General features: G+C 40.8%; 1 protein-coding gene across 4 annotated transcripts in view; it reads left to right on the forward strand.

Annotated features, from left to right (window-relative positions):
- The window catches only part of TENM4 (teneurin transmembrane protein 4), a 3,204,727-nt gene that overhangs the window by 2,339,807 nt on the left and 845,775 nt on the right, over positions 1-19,145 (forward strand). For all 4 annotated transcript variants that reach the window (XM_078340117.1, XM_078340116.1, XM_078340121.1 and 1 more), the window contains one exon: positions 2,860-3,029. The gene's annotated coding sequence lies outside the window, so the exon portion shown is untranslated. The remainder of the gene's footprint in view (positions 1-2,859; positions 3,030-19,145) is intronic.

The following is a 19,145-nucleotide window of genomic DNA, read 5'->3' on the forward strand; positions in this document are numbered from 1 at the left end:
TTTCAAGGCTCTATCTCCAAGTACAGTCACATTCTGATATACCAGAGGTTAGTGCTTCAACACATGAATTTGAAGGGGGTCACAGACCAGCCCGTAACACTGGCCTTCTCTAATTCTAGCCTAGGACTCTCATTGCCTCTTATCCCCACCATACTTGTACTTACATATGTGGAATAGCAGCTCTGAAGCTGTCGCATTCTTGATTTCTCACTGCAAGCCTGGGCTATGAAACCAGTCCTGTGAAGACAGCCACAGCCCCAGGCCCCCTGCCTTGAAGCATAATGGGAAACCATGAAGCTGTTTGTGTTTAGTATCATATTTTTATGTCCCAACTGCTAAAAATATTTTTAAATAAAAATAAAATCAATATATACTGTACACATTTATTGTATATGACTCTAAAATAAAAATTCTCATTTGTTCCCTTGAAGATTTGGCCTACTTCTGCTTACATTTTAGGATTCAGTTAGTAAATACAGTAAAAAAAAAAATCTTTGAACAATGACCATTCATACCCTATTTACATAAGCTTTTAGAAAAGGCTACAGAGGGTGGAAAACCTTCATGAGGAAGCATGTTATCGTGGATCAAAGCAGAGGTTTTGGAATCAGACAGACCTGCATTTAAATTCTGCTTCTGCCTCTTATTAATGATGTGACCTTGAGCAAACTGCTGAACCTTTCAGTTTCCTCATTTGTAATAATACCTGGCTCATGTGGCCACCGCAAGAAACAAGTGGGATAATGTACACCCAACATCCACATGAGGTCTGGACAATAGAGTGTGTTGATTGAGAAACGGAGACTCCCTCCCCTCTCCCCCTGGAACCACAGGCTTCAGAGAAGTGTACACCCCCACCAGTGAGACCCCCTCCTTTCATCCCATCCCCAAGGTGGCACCTGGGCCCTGATATCATTCTGTTCTTTATAAAATCCTTCATCTCCTTTCACCCAGAGAAGAGGGTTTGTGCAAATCCTATGTTAATAGATTCCTTTGACCAATTCACTAGGCAGGTTTTACATTTGAAAGACTGACAGCTTCCCTCAGCCTTTCTCAAGCGGCCCTGGGGAGGGTCTGGAAACCACTCAGAGATTAACTTCTGGCTTCCTCAGCCCCTCCAACTAGCTCCCTGTGAGCTGAGGGAGCTTCACCCCTGGGCTTCACCTCTTCTCCCCTGCCCCACTCCCAGAGTAGATAAAGGCAGACTTGCTGACAAAGTTTAGAAAATAAATGGAGAGAGGTAGGAAGAAAAAAATGAACACTACAGAGCCCCACACGGTTTCGTTAATCTCACATCAGTGACCTCACTTGGTCTTCCCAACCCCTCAGTGCAGTCCACATCACTGGAGGAGACTGAGATTCAGAAAGGTTAATTAACCAGCGCCAAGTGGCAGAGCAAGATTTGAGACCATGTCAGTGAGACTGAAGCCAAGCCCAGTGTTCTTTCCAATGTTCCCAGCTGCAGCCTGGGGCCCTCGGCTCTCCCTACAATCTCCCTCGTCACATTCCTCTGCCTCTCTCTTAGGGCATCCATCACATTCTTGTGTTAGGTTCCTTGAGGATAGGTCTTCTGTGTTTGATTTGTTCAGGACAGGAGGGGTGTCTGATTCTTTATTTTCTTTCCCCCACAATACCAAACGCATTGTAGGCACTTAGGATGTGTGTGGAACATGAACCGATGAAGAGTTAAAGCAATAAGTGCATAACTAAATGAACATGTAAGCTAATAGACAACATATCTGTGAATAAATGAACTTAGAAGTGGTTGCCTGGATGTGGATAAATGGATGGCTGGATGGATGGATGGATGAACAAGCACTTGTAAGAAAAAGTAAATGCGTTTTTTTCACATAGGCAAAAATGAGTGCTTACACATTAATTGACTGCATGAATTGCATGGGTGTAGTAATAGGCAAATGAATGAATATGTCAATGAATAATAATGTAAATGAACATATAAATTAATGAGTCAATAAATACATATACAAATTAGTAATATTAAGTGGTCAAATAAACACATGAGAATGAATGGATAAGTTAATACATAAATGCATTCATGTAAGGAGGAATGAATGAATGCATGAATGAACTGAAAAATGCATACATGCAGCAATTAATGAATAGCTGAGTGAATGAGCCAACAACTGGGTGAATGAATGCTTTCTCCATTTTCCCAGATGACACCACCCCCTGAGCACACCCTGTAATCAGAAAGCACAAAATTCAGAGGGCCCACCGAGACTCCAGGAGACAGCATTCAAGTTGATGATAGTGGTCTGGGGTGGGATTAAAGATTAGGGCCCAACTGTGCATAGATAATGCCTATGTTGGAGTCACCTGTAGGATCTTCTACATCTCCTTAGAACCAGATATGGAGGTGGTTATCAGGAGCCCATTGGCTCCAGCAAGTGAGAATTAGGGGTCATTGCTCCAGGGAGCTTCCAGACAGAGCGAGTCCTACTCTCTACTCCCACCCAGCGCCCCACTCCACACCAAGCCCAGAGCATAAGCAGGCAACCACAGACATAAATTCTTAGCATCTAAGAACAGCCTCCTTTAATGAAGAGGCTGCTGCAATATCTTTGCAACAAGCAGCAACCTACATGTTTGATTACAACAGGTTGAGCCATTCCACACTCCCCAGTGCCAGGGCTCAGGGAAAGTGGGAGGAAAAAAAACAATACCTAAACACTAAGCAAGAACACACACTTTCTGTCACAACCAGCCTGTGATCCTGGCTCTGTCCAGGTTGAAAGAGCTATGGCATTTCTTGCCAAAGAGCTCAGCCTCTTAACTCTTCTGCCTGTCCATTGCTGAACGATGCTTTCCTTTGCTTTTTTTTCCCTTTTTCCGCTTTAGAATCAGCCACGATGGGTTTTGAATGACTGACACCTTCTCCCTTCTCAGCACGGGGAGCCGATTTGGTCAGGATTGTGGCAAACCGGTATTTCAAGTCCCTTGGCAAATCCCAGTGCCCTGTCTCCTGAGGATTGAGCTTCTAAAGAACTGTGAGGAGACAAGACTTCTGGGTGAGAATCAACACGTTCCTCTTTGTTTCTTTGCTGCCACATTCAGCCTAGGTCGCTGTTTCAAAGAGAGGAGAGGTTGGTTGGGAGGAAAGGCTGTCCTGGAAGTTAGGAATGGCACGTAAAAAGAAACCCACTACGCTGTGTTCCTGCTGCGAGGGGGAGAGGGAGCAACATGAAGATTTCTAGGAATTATGACTTGCATTTTCAGTTTTCACTCTTGCCATTGCTTGTCTTATGATGCAACCTTAGAGTAATACCTGCCACTGGAGGTCGGGTGCCTGTTTGGCCTAAGACATTTGTCAGTCATTGAATTAATGATCCCAGCTTCCCACTTGCACCAGAAGGATCTGTTCCTGCTCACAGCTGGGGATGAGCCTGAGGGGAGGGGACCTGCACAGCCTATGTGCTATCTCAGAATCATGGAGACAGTGCAGTGTTGAGTGTAGCATCTTTCGTCTCTGCCTCTGGTTTTCTTTTTCCATCAAGAATGGCTTGAAAATTATGTATTTTTTCCACAACGGGCTTTGAGCACAGCATCAGGAATGTCTACATAGCTATTCGCCCTTATGCCCCAGTTCAACTTTGGGATTTGTTAGGGGAAGCGGGTACAGAGGGATAAAGGCAGCAGGAGAAAGACGTTGGTCTTGGTGACTAACTCCAAACAACAGCTGCTGACAAAGATAGTGATGTGCAGATTACTGATTTTTATTGGACACTTTGGGGAATATAGTTGTTTGTCAGGAAATGAAAGAGAATGTTTGTGCTTATAAAATTATATGGAAAATCAATGTGGTGTTAAGTATATTTTTCAGTTATTTGAGTCAAGGACTGTTCTCCAGCGAATTCTAGCAAGCACTAAGGGAGACAGAGGTTTCCTGAAGCCCAGCCAAGGGGCTGAACAGAAAGGCCAATCTGTGGTTTATTGCTGCTCTCTGTCACTTGGGGAAATGCCTGGGGTGGGTGTGAAGGGACTTCGGGAGCTATGCAAAGTTGCAAACGTGAATGTTCGACCTTTATTATTAACAGCAGTGCTCAGGACAATGCTAGACAGAGCATTCTGTCTATTTCTAGTTTTTCTTCTCTTGTGCTCCAACCCAGGGATTCTGTGTTCTGAGCCCCTGTCAGAGGTGGGGTGATCCCTGGAGGATCTGGGAATTCATAAAAGCATGCTGTAGGGGAGGAGAAATGGGAGAAAATGGAAACTCCGCCTTGGCTCTGTGGTTCAAGAGATGCCTGCCATCAGTACAAGTGGGGTGTTTGGTGCCACTAAATGGACCTGCGGTTCTTGGGACCTTGGACAAGGATATGAAGCCCAGGGACTTGGTCAAGCATATGAAGGGAGAGTATAGAACAGCTAGGGATTCTGCCCCTTTGGAAAGCACTTGACACTGTACCCCTGATGGGGTCTTACAAAGTATTTGATAATACAAATGAGAACCACAAATCCCTTAAAAATACAGGCCATGATTGTCCTCATTCTCATTTCTATTAGGGTTGAAATAGATCCAATAAGATGCCTTCAGAGTCTCAACCTAATGGTTGGATTCTCTGCCTCATTTCAAGGCCCAAGGATATGAGTTTGTGTGCATATGGATTAAGCCGGAGTTTCCAAAAAGAGTATAAGATGTTCTAAAATATTTTAAAATATACTTATAAAAGTTAGGTGATAAAAATACCTCTGCCTGGTACATTATTTTCCAATGCACTTGCAATAGTATTTGCTCATCAATTCTGTCCTGTGGATTTCTCTGTGAACCTCTAGTAGGAGTCACTTCTTCCTTCATGTGAGTGGAGGCGTTATTGTGTGCTTCCCCCCACCCCACTCACTTACTCATTCAGTGAATTACGTACAAATCCCTTAAATTATGGTGATCTATTTTCCAATGCAAAAATCATTAAGAGACAACAGGTTAAGTTATTTCTTAGTCAGGTGCAGTGGCTCACACCTGTAATCTCAGCACTTTGGGAGGCTGAGGTGGGTGGATCACTTGAGGTCAGGAGTTCAAGACCAGCCTGGCCAACATGGTGAAACACCGTCTCTACTAAAAATATGAAGTTAGCCAGGCGTGGTGGTGCATGTCTGTAATCCCAGCTACTCAGGAGGCTGAGGCAAGAGAATCGCTTGAACTGGGAGGCAGAGGTTGCTGAGCCGAGATCGTACCACTGTACTTCAGTCTGGGCAACAGAGCGAGACCCTATCTCAAAAAAAAAAGTTATTTCTTTAGAAACAAAATACATTATGATCTCAATTATGAGGAGTAATCAGTAGCAAAACCAAATCAATAAAAATACCATTCTAAAAGTAGAAATACTGCAAAATTTGAATTGTGGTCCTCTTTACATGGTAGAACTATCATTTTCTTGTCTCTGCTTTTCCATATTTTCTAAACTTTCCATGATATACATACATTACATTTAAGATAAATATTTTCATCTTTTTTTTAAGGATTGTTATATAAAGTAAAGGTTCTTTTTTAAAACGGCATGTTTCTATTCATCCAAATAGTAACTAACAACATTTCAGTTTTTTGGTAGCAAGCATCTCATATGCATCACACCTGACTTTTAAGCAAGTATTCACAATGCATGTTACAGTTTAGTACTTTCATGGTTTGCTGACAATAACAAGGTGTGCTCTGATTGGCTTATCTTAACCTGAGCTCTGCATTCAGGCTTAATTCTGGGGGGTTCATACCCCTACCCTCATCTCCCCAGACTCTGACTTGGCAGCTAAACTATGTGATGGACACTTTGTGCAAAGCCGTTCAGGGAAGGGGTCTCTGTTTAGACTTTCTTGGTGGGCCTTTAACACAAGCTGCCCAAATATTTTTTTTCCTTATTTGTTAATAACATTTGTTGGAATTCTTTTCTGATTATTAAGGCAATGCATGTTCATTATAGAAAACACTGAAGTTAGCAGGGCACCATGGCTCACGCCTGTAATCCCAGCACTTTGGAAGGCCGAGGTGGGCAGATCACGAGGTCAAGAGTTCAAGACCATCCTGGCCAATGTGGTGAAACCCCTGTCTCTACTAAAAATATGAAAACTAGCTGGGCATGGTAGCTGGTAGCATGCACCTCTAGTCCCAGCTACTTGGGAGTCTAAGGCAGGAGAATTGCTTGAATCTGGGAGGTGGAGTTTGCAGTGAGCCAAGATTGCACCACTGCACTCCAGCCTGGCAACAGAGAATGACTCCATCTGAAAAAAAAAAAAAAAAAAAGAAAGAAAGAAAATGTTGAAGTTAAATGGAAAGAAGAAAATAAAACCTAAAATACCCTATTTCCTCCGCCAAGAAATAATCACTGTTGCACACTTATGAACTTCCTTCCTCACTGTGGGTGTGTTTATAGGAGACATTTTAAGGAGCTAAAATTATATTGTATATACATGTGTGTACCTATGTATGTATACATATGTCATGAACATTTTATGTATTTTTGCAATGTCATTGCAACTATTTTTTTTTTTCTTTTTTTTTTTTTTGAGATGGAGTCTCGCTCTTGTTACCCAGGCTGGAGTGCAATGGCGCGATCTCGGCTCACTGCGAACTCCGCTTCCTGGGTTCAGGCAATTCTCCTGCCTCAGCCTCCTGCATAGCTGGGATTACAGGCCTGAGCCACCATTGCAACTATTTTTAAAACAATTTTTGTGCATGCATAGTAATACATGTACTATTATTTATGAACCAATGCTTTTTCCTGGACATTTCAGTTCTCTAACACTCCAACTTTTGTTAATGTAAATAATGCTGAGATAAACGTATATAATTCATGTCCCCATCTTTGGTTATTTCCTTAGCACAGATTACTAGATTGGAATCAATAAGTCAAGGAACATCAATATTTTTTAAACTTTTTATAGTCAAAGAAATGCAAAGTTGAACAGTAATGAGAGGTGAGCTTGTGTATACCAAATTGAAAAAAGTAAAAACATTTCTCACACCTCAAACGTTAGGAATTATTTTTCTTTTTTGCCTTTGACATATTGATAAATAAAAGCTAGTTCTTTAATATTGTTTTAGTTTTCATTTATTTATTAGTGAGATGAAACTTTTTCATGTTTATTAGCTGTTTGTCTTTACTCTTCTATGAATTTTCATTTATGCCCTTTGTCCATTTTTCTACTATGTTTTTCATCATTTCATAAAAGACCCATCTTTATGAAAGATATTAGGTCTTTTCCACTCTATTAAAAATATTTTCTCAGTATTATTTGCCTTTTATTTTTTAATGAATTTTGTGGCATACAGAAATTTAAGTCTCATGTAGTCAGTCTGCTGATATCTTTCATTATTCTTTCTTTCATTTATTATCCTTAGAAGTACCTCCTTATTCAGAGATCAGATACTCACTTTTTTCAGCATTTTTCAGTTTGTTTGTTTTTAATATTAAAATAGGGTGTGACTTTTGGCAAGGGCAAAAATTCTGTGAATATCATCAAGTAGCTAGGGCTTCAAGGGGCTCTTTCTACCTCTTGCATCATTAGAAGAAATAGAGCATTGGCTTTCAAGGGTGCCCAGTGGGTCTGGAGATGCAGGCACAGGGCAGAGTAGCAAGCTGGGGATCTGCTAAAAATCCAGAACAGGAATTTTTTTTAAGTAAGTAAGCATGAGGGTTTCAACCGTCATGTAGCAAGTGTAATTCTAAATGTTAGTGACTGGGAAGTCCCATGGCAGCAGGGCCTCCACAGATGCGGGTCCTAAAAGGTGAGTCTGAGAAAGTATGTCTGTGTGTTCTCCTTCAGTGAGAAAGGAGAAGTGTGGCTGTGGTCTCAGGTGGCAGATACGAAACTAAACGATTCTGAATTAGAGCTTTGCTCTGGGTCACATCTGACAACTCGATTTTCCTCTGTCATTTTGAGGCAATGGTTTTTAGCTTGGAGCTCTGTCAACAGTGAATTCTGCATAGAAGATCCCAGAGCAGTAGCCTAGAGGGAGGTGGTGGAAAGAATACAGGCTTTTGGAGCAGAGTCTAACACTTTGCTCTGCCCGCTCCTAGCCATGTGGCTTTGAGCCTTAGTTCCCTTGCCTATAAAATGGAGACAATCAGAGTCAGCTTTCGTGGTTATTGAGAACAGTACAATGCCTCACACATAGTATACTCTCAATGCATGAGTGTTTTGGAAACTGTTTTGAGAGTGTCTTGTGGGTCCTAGGTTAAAAAAAGCAGAGGATTGTGTGTTTGCCAGTCCACCCAAGAGGGTTTTCATGTGCTTGGGGGCTACGGGGACATAATTTCTCCAAGATAAAACTCAAGAGACTGATTTTGGCCTAAAAAAGGTTTCATTTGTTTCAAACTGATGAACTTATATGAAAAATGTAACAATGGTTTAAAGATAGAATTATATCCTGTTGCACATTTAATGAAATAATTTTAAAAAGTAAAATTATAGGGAAAAAAAGAAGTGTCCTGAAAAATCAGGAATGCCTTCATACACAGTATTCAGTGCGCTTCACATTGGAAACTCTTCAGACCTTCTTAAAAGGTGGCCCTGTTTTTAATTGACCTGCATATTATCTGAGTATAGCTTATACACGTGATAATACTGACTCAGTAGTTGCTATAAAGAGTTACTTTATTTTGGGAGGCATTCATTATTAATACTTCTTTAAACTTATGTTTAAAATCTTTGTGGCTTTATGTATTAGGTAGAATTAAATAAGAATAAAATAATAACAAAGCTAAGCTGCAGCTCTTTGTTCAGTAGCTAGCTAGGCACTGGGCACAGTGCTAGTTCCTGAGACAGAAAAAGGCGGGTGTGGAGATGGTAGCAGGAAGGGAGTACAATGGTGCCAAATCCATCATCTTTGCCATTGTGAGTTCAGTTACCAGGGAAAAACATATAAATATGAATATCTCAATGGTGATGTCAGATCTAATAAAACTTCAATTCCCCTCACCTCCTTCTGAGCACTTTAAGAAATAGTATTATTATCCATAAGTATTTATGAAGTTGATTTATATGATACATGTGAAAGACCATACATAAATTTGAAAATCAAAATGCAAGACGTTTTGAGTCACTGCCCCAAGATACAGAGCCTTGAAAGTGCAAGTCCTGCAGAGTGTCAGAGAAGGAAGCGGTAGGGATGGTATCCAGGTCAGCCCTCTTGCTCTATTAATGCAGGATCCAGAGTGCCCAGGAAGTCTCTGTCCCTTGACTCCCGGTGCTTCTCACTCCAATCCTGGGAAGAGCACCCTGGATACCCGTATGCCTGCAGAAAGTGGGTGGGGAGGCTGTTAGGAGCCGAGAACTGAACTCCACTCGCTCACTCTGTGAATAACCTAAAAGAAGTTACGTAGTCTCTCAGATCCTAAGTTTTGTCATTCAGAAACAGGGACGATTACAATCCCTGAAGACAGACTTCCAGGGATGCTGGGAGGAACAGATGAGAGGATGTCTGTGAAGGCTCCTTGAGCAGAGAGAGCCGCAAGCACACTTATACTTAAGGCCTTGCTAAAACAACAAAGCAGGGATTAGGGTCCTTGGCACACACCAAATACTCTGGTTTCAAATTATCCATGAGTCCTTCCAAGTCATGCAAAAGCTTCCAGTTTCTTTATATTTCTATGCATTTCTAAATAGCAGATGAGGTAGAGAAAGTGCCTATGTGGTTGACAGGCCCTTACCTGATGCAGTAGACCAGTGCCATAAACAAATTTGAGTCTAAATAAAGGGAAAAGAATCATTCGAAGGAGAAAAAAAAATGGATATTTCTTAGAACACTAAAGATATATGTCACATTGTTTCCCTGCCCTTGGCAGCTGGAGAAGCCCTTTGTTTATCTGAGAATAGAATAATGTATTATGTATAGGTTTACTCATAAAATTAACATGTTAGGTAGGAATACTAAGTTTAAAGATGCCATCTATTTACACAGTGCTTACACATAGTAATTTAATTTACTTAAAAACTTTAGTGTGGTCACGAACACCTGAAGGAAGTGCTCAGCTCCTTGTTTGTGCCCATTTGGAAGCAGTTTGCAGAAACCTGAGCCCACCAGAAAGTCAGAATTGTAAGAAAATAAAAAAAGAAGCCTAGATCTTCTGGATTTTGTGTCCTCACAAGTGTTAAGCAGACTCAGAAATCACTGATTTAAACAAATGGGGAAGTAGGGGTAAAGTGGAAGAAAAAAGTATTTTCTGGAGACAACTTTTGCCACGTGGAACCTAGTCCAATCGGCCTTGCTTGAAAATATATGTTTCTTCGAACAAATAGTTACAAATCATACTTCTACCATCCCCATCCCACCCTCATCAGAAAATTTGCAGTATAGAAATTCTTCCATACACTAGAGGCTGGGTTCCCCAATTTTGCTGAGGGGAAATGAAGAAAAATGTAGTTGAGTAGCCAGCTTCCATAGAGGAGTAAACATGTTGCAGCAGCACATACAGATTGAGTAATAGCAGCCCTAGGAGTTCACCATAAATAATTTTGCAAGCCTGCAGTCCTTGGCTCACTGCTTATTAAGGTTTTGCCACAAAATGGCCTATTAGCATGGATTTAATTATAATTTACATAGGCCATGGAAATAATCCTAGACCATGAAAATAAGCCTCAAAGTTTCTGAATTTAGAAATATTTAAATTGGAAATCCACGTATGTTAGACAGAGGTTGGCCTCAGAAACACTGGAATCTAGTCTCTGCTCTGACTCTAACTAATTGAGTGATCTTGGTCCAGCCACCACATCCCTCCAGGTCTCAATTTTATCAATTATGGAGAAAATGGTAAAAATAACTACATCACAGAATTAAATGAAATAGAGTAAGCAAAAAGCACTTTGACACCTGCCTAACACTAAACAGATAACTATGCTTTTGTTAGAAAATGGAGAGTCCACAAGCGCAGTGCAGAGAACACTATCTTTAGAGCCGGACTTTCTGAGAGTCACTCTTGATTCCAATTCCTCGTGTTAAATTCAGAATTTCTGGATCTTGGCTTCTATTTTGTCATCTGTAATATTAGGTCATCAGCAACTCCTATTTCACATTGCTGAGATGTGTATATGGAAGAGTCTGCTGACTGTGAACCACTCTGAAGAGACCATGTCTACATTTGCTCTACATGGACCTTCATTCCTTAGCACAGTCATTGGCATGTTGTAAATACACCACAAATATTTGTGGAATGAATTATATATACATATACATATAAATATATATATATGATGATTCTCATGTTACATATTGTCTCAGAACTCAGGGCAGGGCCAGGTAATACGTTGTTTCCAACTGTAAATCTCTTTCCAATTCGAGATTAGGCAAGTTATTACTTGTTTTTATCTTTCAATGGCTGTTTCTGTTGTTTCTTTTCCACACTCAGATTTTGAAATGTAATCAGAGAGGGAAGGGAATACTATTCCATGCCAGCCTCATGATTTGCCCAGCCATACAGCTACTAAGTAGTGCAGCCAGAAGTGGAACTCAGGTCAGGCTAACACAAAGCTCTCTTCTTCCTTCATGAATACATTTAACAACCTGAAGTTCAGCTGTTACCCAGAGGAAGCCCAACACAGAGTAGGTGCCAGAACTGGCTGCCTTCATTTATGAGCGTAGCACGCACTGGAGGCAAAATTGAACACTGCTCTCAGATTTCAGCGCTATTCTAGACAGTTAGGAATTATAATCATGTGTTACTTTGCGTGGTTGTAGGTAAACAACTCTCTGTGGCCCAGTCTTGGGAAATTATTTCAGGGAAAATTCAAATATCAGTCTTAAACATCTGAATCATTCTACAGTAATTTTCTAATGAAAATATTTATTGGTAGAAAAAGATGACTAAGCTCTGCCCCTGCACTTAACGATATCTATGAGAAGCCTTCTAAATAGATGCCGTTCTCAATTTGATACTTGCAAAGACATCTTAGGAAATAATCAAATCACCAAACTTCCTCAAGCTCTACCTTCTAGCAAATAGATCCCATTTTTTTTCCCTTTTCCCTCCCAGCCTTAGACATATTTGTTGATCTAACTAGCAAAGTCAAAATAGTTCTTTTCTTTAGATGGCTCTGCCAGCTTCACTAGGAAAGCATGTTTGGGAGGTTTCTACATTAGCCTTGGGTTTTCTTCTAAAGGAGATAAAAAGAAAATTCATTTATTGTAACGGGTGGGTTTTCACTTTAAAATGTGCTGTGTGCAACTGTAATATCATTTCATCTAATTAATGGCGACCATGGGTTAAGTACAGCATTCTACTTAGAATTCTGTGCATAGGATAATTACTCTGGATACATATACAAAATGTTACGGATACATATAGTAATGGGAGTTTTGACAATACTGTGCTTTTAAAGCCTTTTAAGAATACCATGGTCATGTCTAGTAAAGATCAGTGTGAAATTAGAATTTTAAAATGCTAATATGGATATCCAATAAAGCTGAGCATTAACCCTTATCCATGGTGGATAACATTAGATTCATCATTATCCTACCATTCTACCTTGACTAGATTTGTTCGTGTGTCTCCAGATTTATTTATTAAGCATGTGCTAGGTATTAGACACACCGTAGTCAACAAGACAGGCACCTGCCCTCCTGAAGTTTGTGGAACTGCAGGGAAGACCAATATTGAATAAGTAACTACTGGCAATGCTGAATGTTATTTTCTTTTTAAGGCAAGTATAACAATCAGAATTGAATATTCTTTTTTCCCGAGACTGTTACAAATACCATTTTCTGGACATGTGTTCCTTCTCTGCCTAGAATATCTGGCTTGGCTTCCCTGTGAAAGAAATCTTGGAGAAAAACATGTTGTCCCACGTGTTCCCTGATCCCCAAAAGCAGAATTAGGGTCTTTGCTGCACTGTGTTCTCAAAACATGATTCAAGCCCTTTTATTAAGAGGCTACTTAGTGTCTTTTAAGGGGTATGGCCTTGAAGTCAGTCTCCTTGGATTTGAATTAGAGATCTTCCACTTAGTGGCTATATGGTCTTAAATAATTAAATTTTAGCCTCTGGCCTCCACTTCCTCATCTGCAAAATGGAAATTTATAATAGCATATAACACTTAGGATTGTTGAGAAGATAAATTCATCAACTAAAAAGCATTTAAAACAATGCTGGGCATGAGTATATGCTTAATAAATGTTGACTCTTGCTATCATACCACTAATTAATACTTTATATTTACATTTGAATTATGTGCTAAACATGAGAGCCTCAATTTACTCATCCCTCCATTTCTAGCACTTAGCACAGGGTTTGGCACACAGTAGGTGCTCATATCACATTTGCTAAATTAGTGCAAGTATGGTGAATCCTTATAACTGTGATGCACAGGGCGCAGATCCAGGAAACTTGGGTCAATGCCATTCTAGGAACTTGATTCATGCCCCATATGTGATTTTGTTACATTTCTTAGTGAATTACCAGTAAGAAGAAAGAAAGTACGTGTATCTTTGGACAGTCTCTTGATGTGCTCCTTGACTCTTTTATTTAAATGCATGTTCTCCTTGGGTTCCTTGGATACCATAGAAAATAACTGACATTTCTTTAGATTCAGTCATCACATTCTTTGAATGAGCAAACAATATCACATCTCTTTATTTTCATTATGCCAAGCTGCATGTATAAGAGTCCTACAACACAATGCAATTTTATTTTGTCAAGTGCTTTTCATCTCAAGCTGCATCCCTGGCATTCAAGTTAAATAATACAGCACACGGTGTTTAGGGAGGTGGGGAGGAGGACAGTCAAAGAACTGAAACAAAAGATAAAAGCTATGCGAACAGAGAACCTATAAGCAGATTTTTCAGGACCTCCAGCTCTCCATCCAGTTGTGACTGTTCGCTAACGTTTCAGACAGAATGGCTGGAATGGGGATGTGGTTTAGCAAATGGCTTAAACAATGGTTGTGATTTCGTGGTGATGACACCGTTGCACTGTATTTGCCATGCTGCTTTGGAGCTCTTTGTGTACCATGCAGCGCTTTCTATTTAGAAGAACATGTCTCAACAGACAAAATGCTGTCCCCCTCTGTGTTGTCAGAAGAGAATTGAAATGGCAATGGGAGTTCTGATGGGCACTGTGGAGTCCGCCCATGTCTGAGAGTAAGAGAATGAGAGGCCTGATGCTGAAATAATGAGAATTAACATTTATTGATACTCGCTGCATGCCAGGCATTATTCTATGTGCTCCAAATACTTTATTTCAGGGGGTTAGCAGACTATGACCCATGGGCTAAATCCACCTGCTGCCTGTTTTTGTACAGCCTGAGAGCTAAGAATGTTTGTATTTTTAAAAGATTGTTTACAAAAAAAGAGAGAGAAGAGAAGTAATAGATACAAGAATATGTAACACAGATCTTCTATGGCCTGCAAAGCCTAAAATATTTACTTTCTCTTTTTTTACAGAAAACTCTGCTGATCCCTGCTTTGTCTCATTAATACAGCCCATGCAATGCTGTGAACATTATTCCCATTCTAGAATTTGGATACTGAGTCTTGAAAAGCATTAGTACTCCTTTGATATTACACAGCTCATTAGTATGGTGGCTGTCCAGGGATCACAAACTCAAATACTTAAAGGACTTAAGTAATATAAATGAATAATGTGAAACCCAGTAGGAGCTGTGACAGTGCAGAGGGCACATGCCCCTTTTCAAAAAGACTGCTGCAATGCTGTTCAGCCAATAGTGGCTTTGCAGTAATGGTTGACCCATGTTGCCTAGATTTTTCTGATCTTTCAAGGAAAGTCAGAAAACCAAATTTTTATGTAAAATCTCCTAATTTTTAAATGTTGCTAACTGAAAAATTTTAAAATACCCTGTGGATTAGGCAAAGCATGTGTGTAGACTAAATGAAACCCAAGTGCCTCCAGTTTGAAGCCTTCATTATTATGAATTTAGTCGATATAACCCTTGAGAAGACTAAGGAGTTGAGAGGAAGAGTGACTAAGATTAGAGAGCTAGAGATGGGAGAGTCAGGCTTTTTTGGCTTTACATTTCATTTATTTATTTATTTATTTGTTTGTTTGTTTTTAATTAATTAATTTATTATTATTATTATTTTGAGACAGAGTCTCCCTCTGTTGCCCAGGCTGGATTACAGAGGCATGATCTCAGCTCACTGCAATCTCTACTTACCGGGTTCAAGCAATTATTGTGTCTTGCCTCCCAAGTAGCTGGGATTACAGATGTGTTACACCATGCCTGGTTAATTTGTGTGTGTGTGGGGTGGGGGAGAGAACAGAGAGAGAGATAGATAGATAGAGAGAGAGAGATGGAGTCTTACTCTGTAGTCTGTTGTCCAGGCTGAAGTGCAATGGCGTGATCTGGGCTCACTGCAACATCCCCCTCCCAGGTTTAAGCAACTCTCCCACCTCAGCCTCCCAAGTAGCTGGGATTACAGGCACCTACCATCATGCCTGGCTAATTTTTGTATTTTTGTAGAGACAGGGTTTCATCATGTTTGCTAGGTTGGTCTTGAAATCCTGACCTCAGGTGATCCACCCGCCTCGACTTCTAAAAGTGCTGAGATTATAGGTATGAGTCACTGTACCCAGCCTGGCTTTACATTTTAACTCTCTGTTGAGCACTGCTCTAATTCCTACTTAGTGGAATAGATGTTTGGTAAGTAGGAATAATTTCTTATAGACTTATCTAAACCACTAGGTGCCATTAGAAAAGAACAGAACATCATATAGAATGGGAAGGTACACGTCAAAGGTCATCTAGAACCTCTTTCTTCTTATAATTTTGTAACAATCAGAGAAGGTGGCTAAAATGCCCAAGGTCACACAGCTAAGTTGGGATAGAAGTGGGTCTCCAACCTCAGACTCAGCTTTATTCCAGTGCTTTCCCTTGCCCCATGATGACTCTGCATCTTTCAAGTGTCTCTCCAGTGTCTTCTTTACTATGCCTTGTGTCATACCCAGAGTATGGTTTTAGTTGGGCCTAAGCTGAGATTCACTCCTTCTACCCAAGTTGAAAGTTGGCCTGAGTTGACTTGCTTTCAGGGTGGTAAATTCTAAGAGAGCTGAAGCAGAGGCTACTGAGAGAAAAAGGGAGGCAGGACGACAGCAATTATATTTTCCCAGGACAGGCTACAGGAGCAGCTAACAGTGCTGTGTTCACAAGGGAACCTATGAGATCCAAAGCACAAGTAGTGCTGCTTGGGGCGAAGGCAGCCCTGAATGGAAGAGGGGCTTCTCATTTCTGCAGTGAAAACAGCACAACCCTGCTGAGGGCTGGAGGGAAGGAACTCAATATCTTTCCACACCTTAAGCCTCTCGCATATTTCAGAATACCTAGAGTTAAAACTCCAGACCTGGTGTGCTCAGGGAAGGCCACAGAAGCAGGTAACAGTGAGGGTCCACCTTTGAAAAGTAGTGAGCATCTTGCAGCCAAAGCAGTAGAGAAGACCAAAAGCGTGTGAGACATGCCAGGTCTCCTGGGGAGAGTGTGCAGTAGGACAAATAATTTCTGAGGTTCTGTTTATGCACATTATGCACAGGGGGCAGGAAGACAGTGTGATGGGTAGCATCACTGTTCTTGTGGCCCCATTTGTACCCTGGAAAAATGAGGTTCCATACAATGTGGCCAGCATAGAGAGCACAATCTGGGGCCTCACTACTCAAAGTGTGGTCCTGGGACCAGCAGCATCAGCATCACCTGGGAGCTTGTTAGAAATGCAGAATTGCAGCCCTACAGCAGACCTACTGAGCCAGAGCTGCACTGTATAACAAGATCCCCTGGTGATTTGTGATGACATTAAGATTTGAGAAGTTCTGGTGTTGGTATTAGGAGTAACAGCTGTAAAGCAAAATGTGGGTAATAATCTAAGACCTGCCACATCTTTGTTGTGTGATATTGACCAAGTAATTTAACGTCACCACACTTCAATTTGCTCATTTCTATCTTTTTGTTTTTTTGAGACGGAATTTCACTTATGTTGCCCAGGCTGGATGCAATGGTGCGATCTGAGCTCACTGCAACCTCCACCTCCCAGACTCAAGTGATTCTCCTGCCCCAGCCTCCCAAATAGCTGGGATTACAGGCATATCCCACCATGCCTGGCTAATTTTTTATTTTTAGTAGAGATGGGGTTTCTCCCTGTTGGTCAAGCTGGTCTCAAAATCCTGATCTCAGGCGATCTGCCCACCTGAGCCTCCCAAAGTGCTGGAATTACAGGCCTCATTTCTAAAATGAAGATAATAATAGCATTTATGTATAGGGTTGTTGTGATGCTTAACTGAGATAACCTGTAAAGCAGAGCAATTGAGGTATAATAAGCTCTTAGTAAATATTAGCTACTATCATCAATTATTACTTTCTACAATCCAGGACTTGTTATCAAAGCATTTATAGAAGAGGATTCACTAGTTCCCTACTGTTGCCTTACCATCTCCCTTAATAACTCAATGAACTGTCCACCTCTAACATACTCTGCCAGTAATTATAATATTAAAAACAACATAGCTGCTATTTATTGATATTCTTCAAATGATTAGACTCTAAAACTCTAGATCAGACATCATCCCAGTTATCCTTACAACAACAACCAGTTAGGCAGATGTTATTATCTGTATTTTATCTTTTTTTTGTTTGTGTGGTGAGACAGAATCTGACTCTGTTGCCCAGGCTGGAGTGTAGTGGCACGATCTCAGCTCATTGCATCCTCTGCCTCCTGGGTTCAAGTAATTCTCCTGCATCAGCCTCATGAGTAGCTGGGACTACAGGTGCATGCCACCAAGCCCGGCTAATTTTTGTATTTTTAGTAGAGATGGTTTCACCATGTTGGCCAGGATGGTCTCAATTTCTTGACCTCGTGACCACCCACCTCAGCCTCCCAAAGTGCTGGGATTACAGGTGTGAGCCACCGTACCTGGCCTATTATCTGTGTTGTAAAGATGATGACACTCAGGCTCCTGGATTCATCTACAATCTTGTAAACACTGGAGCCACAGTGCTTCTCAGAGAAACAGCTCAAGACCCTTGTGATGGTTGAATACCTCTTAAAATACGAGCCTAGAAGGAGAGTTTGGACTTTAGTTACACACAGAGGGAGAAACACACTTATACCTCTGTTCTTTCCCTAACACCTACTAAAATGACAGAGAAATGATAAGAAAGCAGAAAACTACAAAGGAAAAAAGGATGAAAGAGAAGACAATAGCATTTTCTACCTGTAAAAGAGATGGACAAGAAATAATTAATTGACAGGCAGACCTGAGAACGTGAAATCTAAGCTATCAGTGGAAAATGTCCAGAAGGGATCTGATTTTCACTGCGGAGCACGAGAAAACCTCAGACATGGAAAGCGTCAGGCATTTCTGAAAGTAGGGGCCTGGGTGGGGGTTGGAAATAAAGGGAGACTAGTTGTTTGTCTTAAGGTTCCCTTCTCCGTTTTGCTTTCCTGAGTGCCTGCACTGTCGTCCCTTCTCCGTTTTGCTTTCCTGAGTGCCTGCACTGTCAACCCCCAAGGAGAGGACTGGAGATTTACTGACTACAGTAAGTGAGCCTGAGGGCGTCTGGACTTCTGGAAAACAGCTCAGCTAATAGTAGATATATGTGCTTAAAAAAAAAAAAAAGGATCAGGAGAAGTGAATGAAATCTGTATAGAAATGTAGAAAGCTGAGAGGGAGGATCCTTTGAGCCGGTAAGATCAAGGCTACAGTGAACTGTGATCGCACCACTGCACTCCAGCATGGGTAACAGAGCAAGACCTCATTTCAAAAACAAAACAAAAAACTAAAACAGCCTTCTGAAAATTAAAACTATGACAGCAGAAATCAAAATGTCAACAGAAAGATTGGTAGGCAAATCTGAGGAAATCTCCCAAAAGTAAAACAAAGAGACAGAAATGGAAAAATAGGAAAGAGAAGATTAAAAAATTAGAAACAGTCTGGGAGGTTCAAATCTTATTCGCTAGCTGAATAAGATGACTTTGGAGCTATGGAACAAATACGTTATCAATGAAATAACAAATTTCTCAGAGTTTCTACAGTAGAAGAACTCAGCCACAGTTCAGCACATTGGATGAAAGAAGACCCACACCAATCCTCAGATCATTTCTGAACCCTGGGGAAAGGAGACCATCCTAAAAACTTACAAAGAGCAGGAGAAATAAAAAAGGCCACCCAAAGAGGAGAAAGAGAGAAAATTCTGTCAGTCTCCT

Source organism: Callithrix jacchus, chromosome 10 (assembly GCF_049354715.1).
Source record: "Callithrix jacchus isolate 240 chromosome 10, calJac240_pri, whole genome shotgun sequence".
In the NCBI taxonomy this organism is placed as follows: domain Eukaryota; kingdom Metazoa; phylum Chordata; class Mammalia; order Primates; family Cebidae; genus Callithrix; species Callithrix jacchus.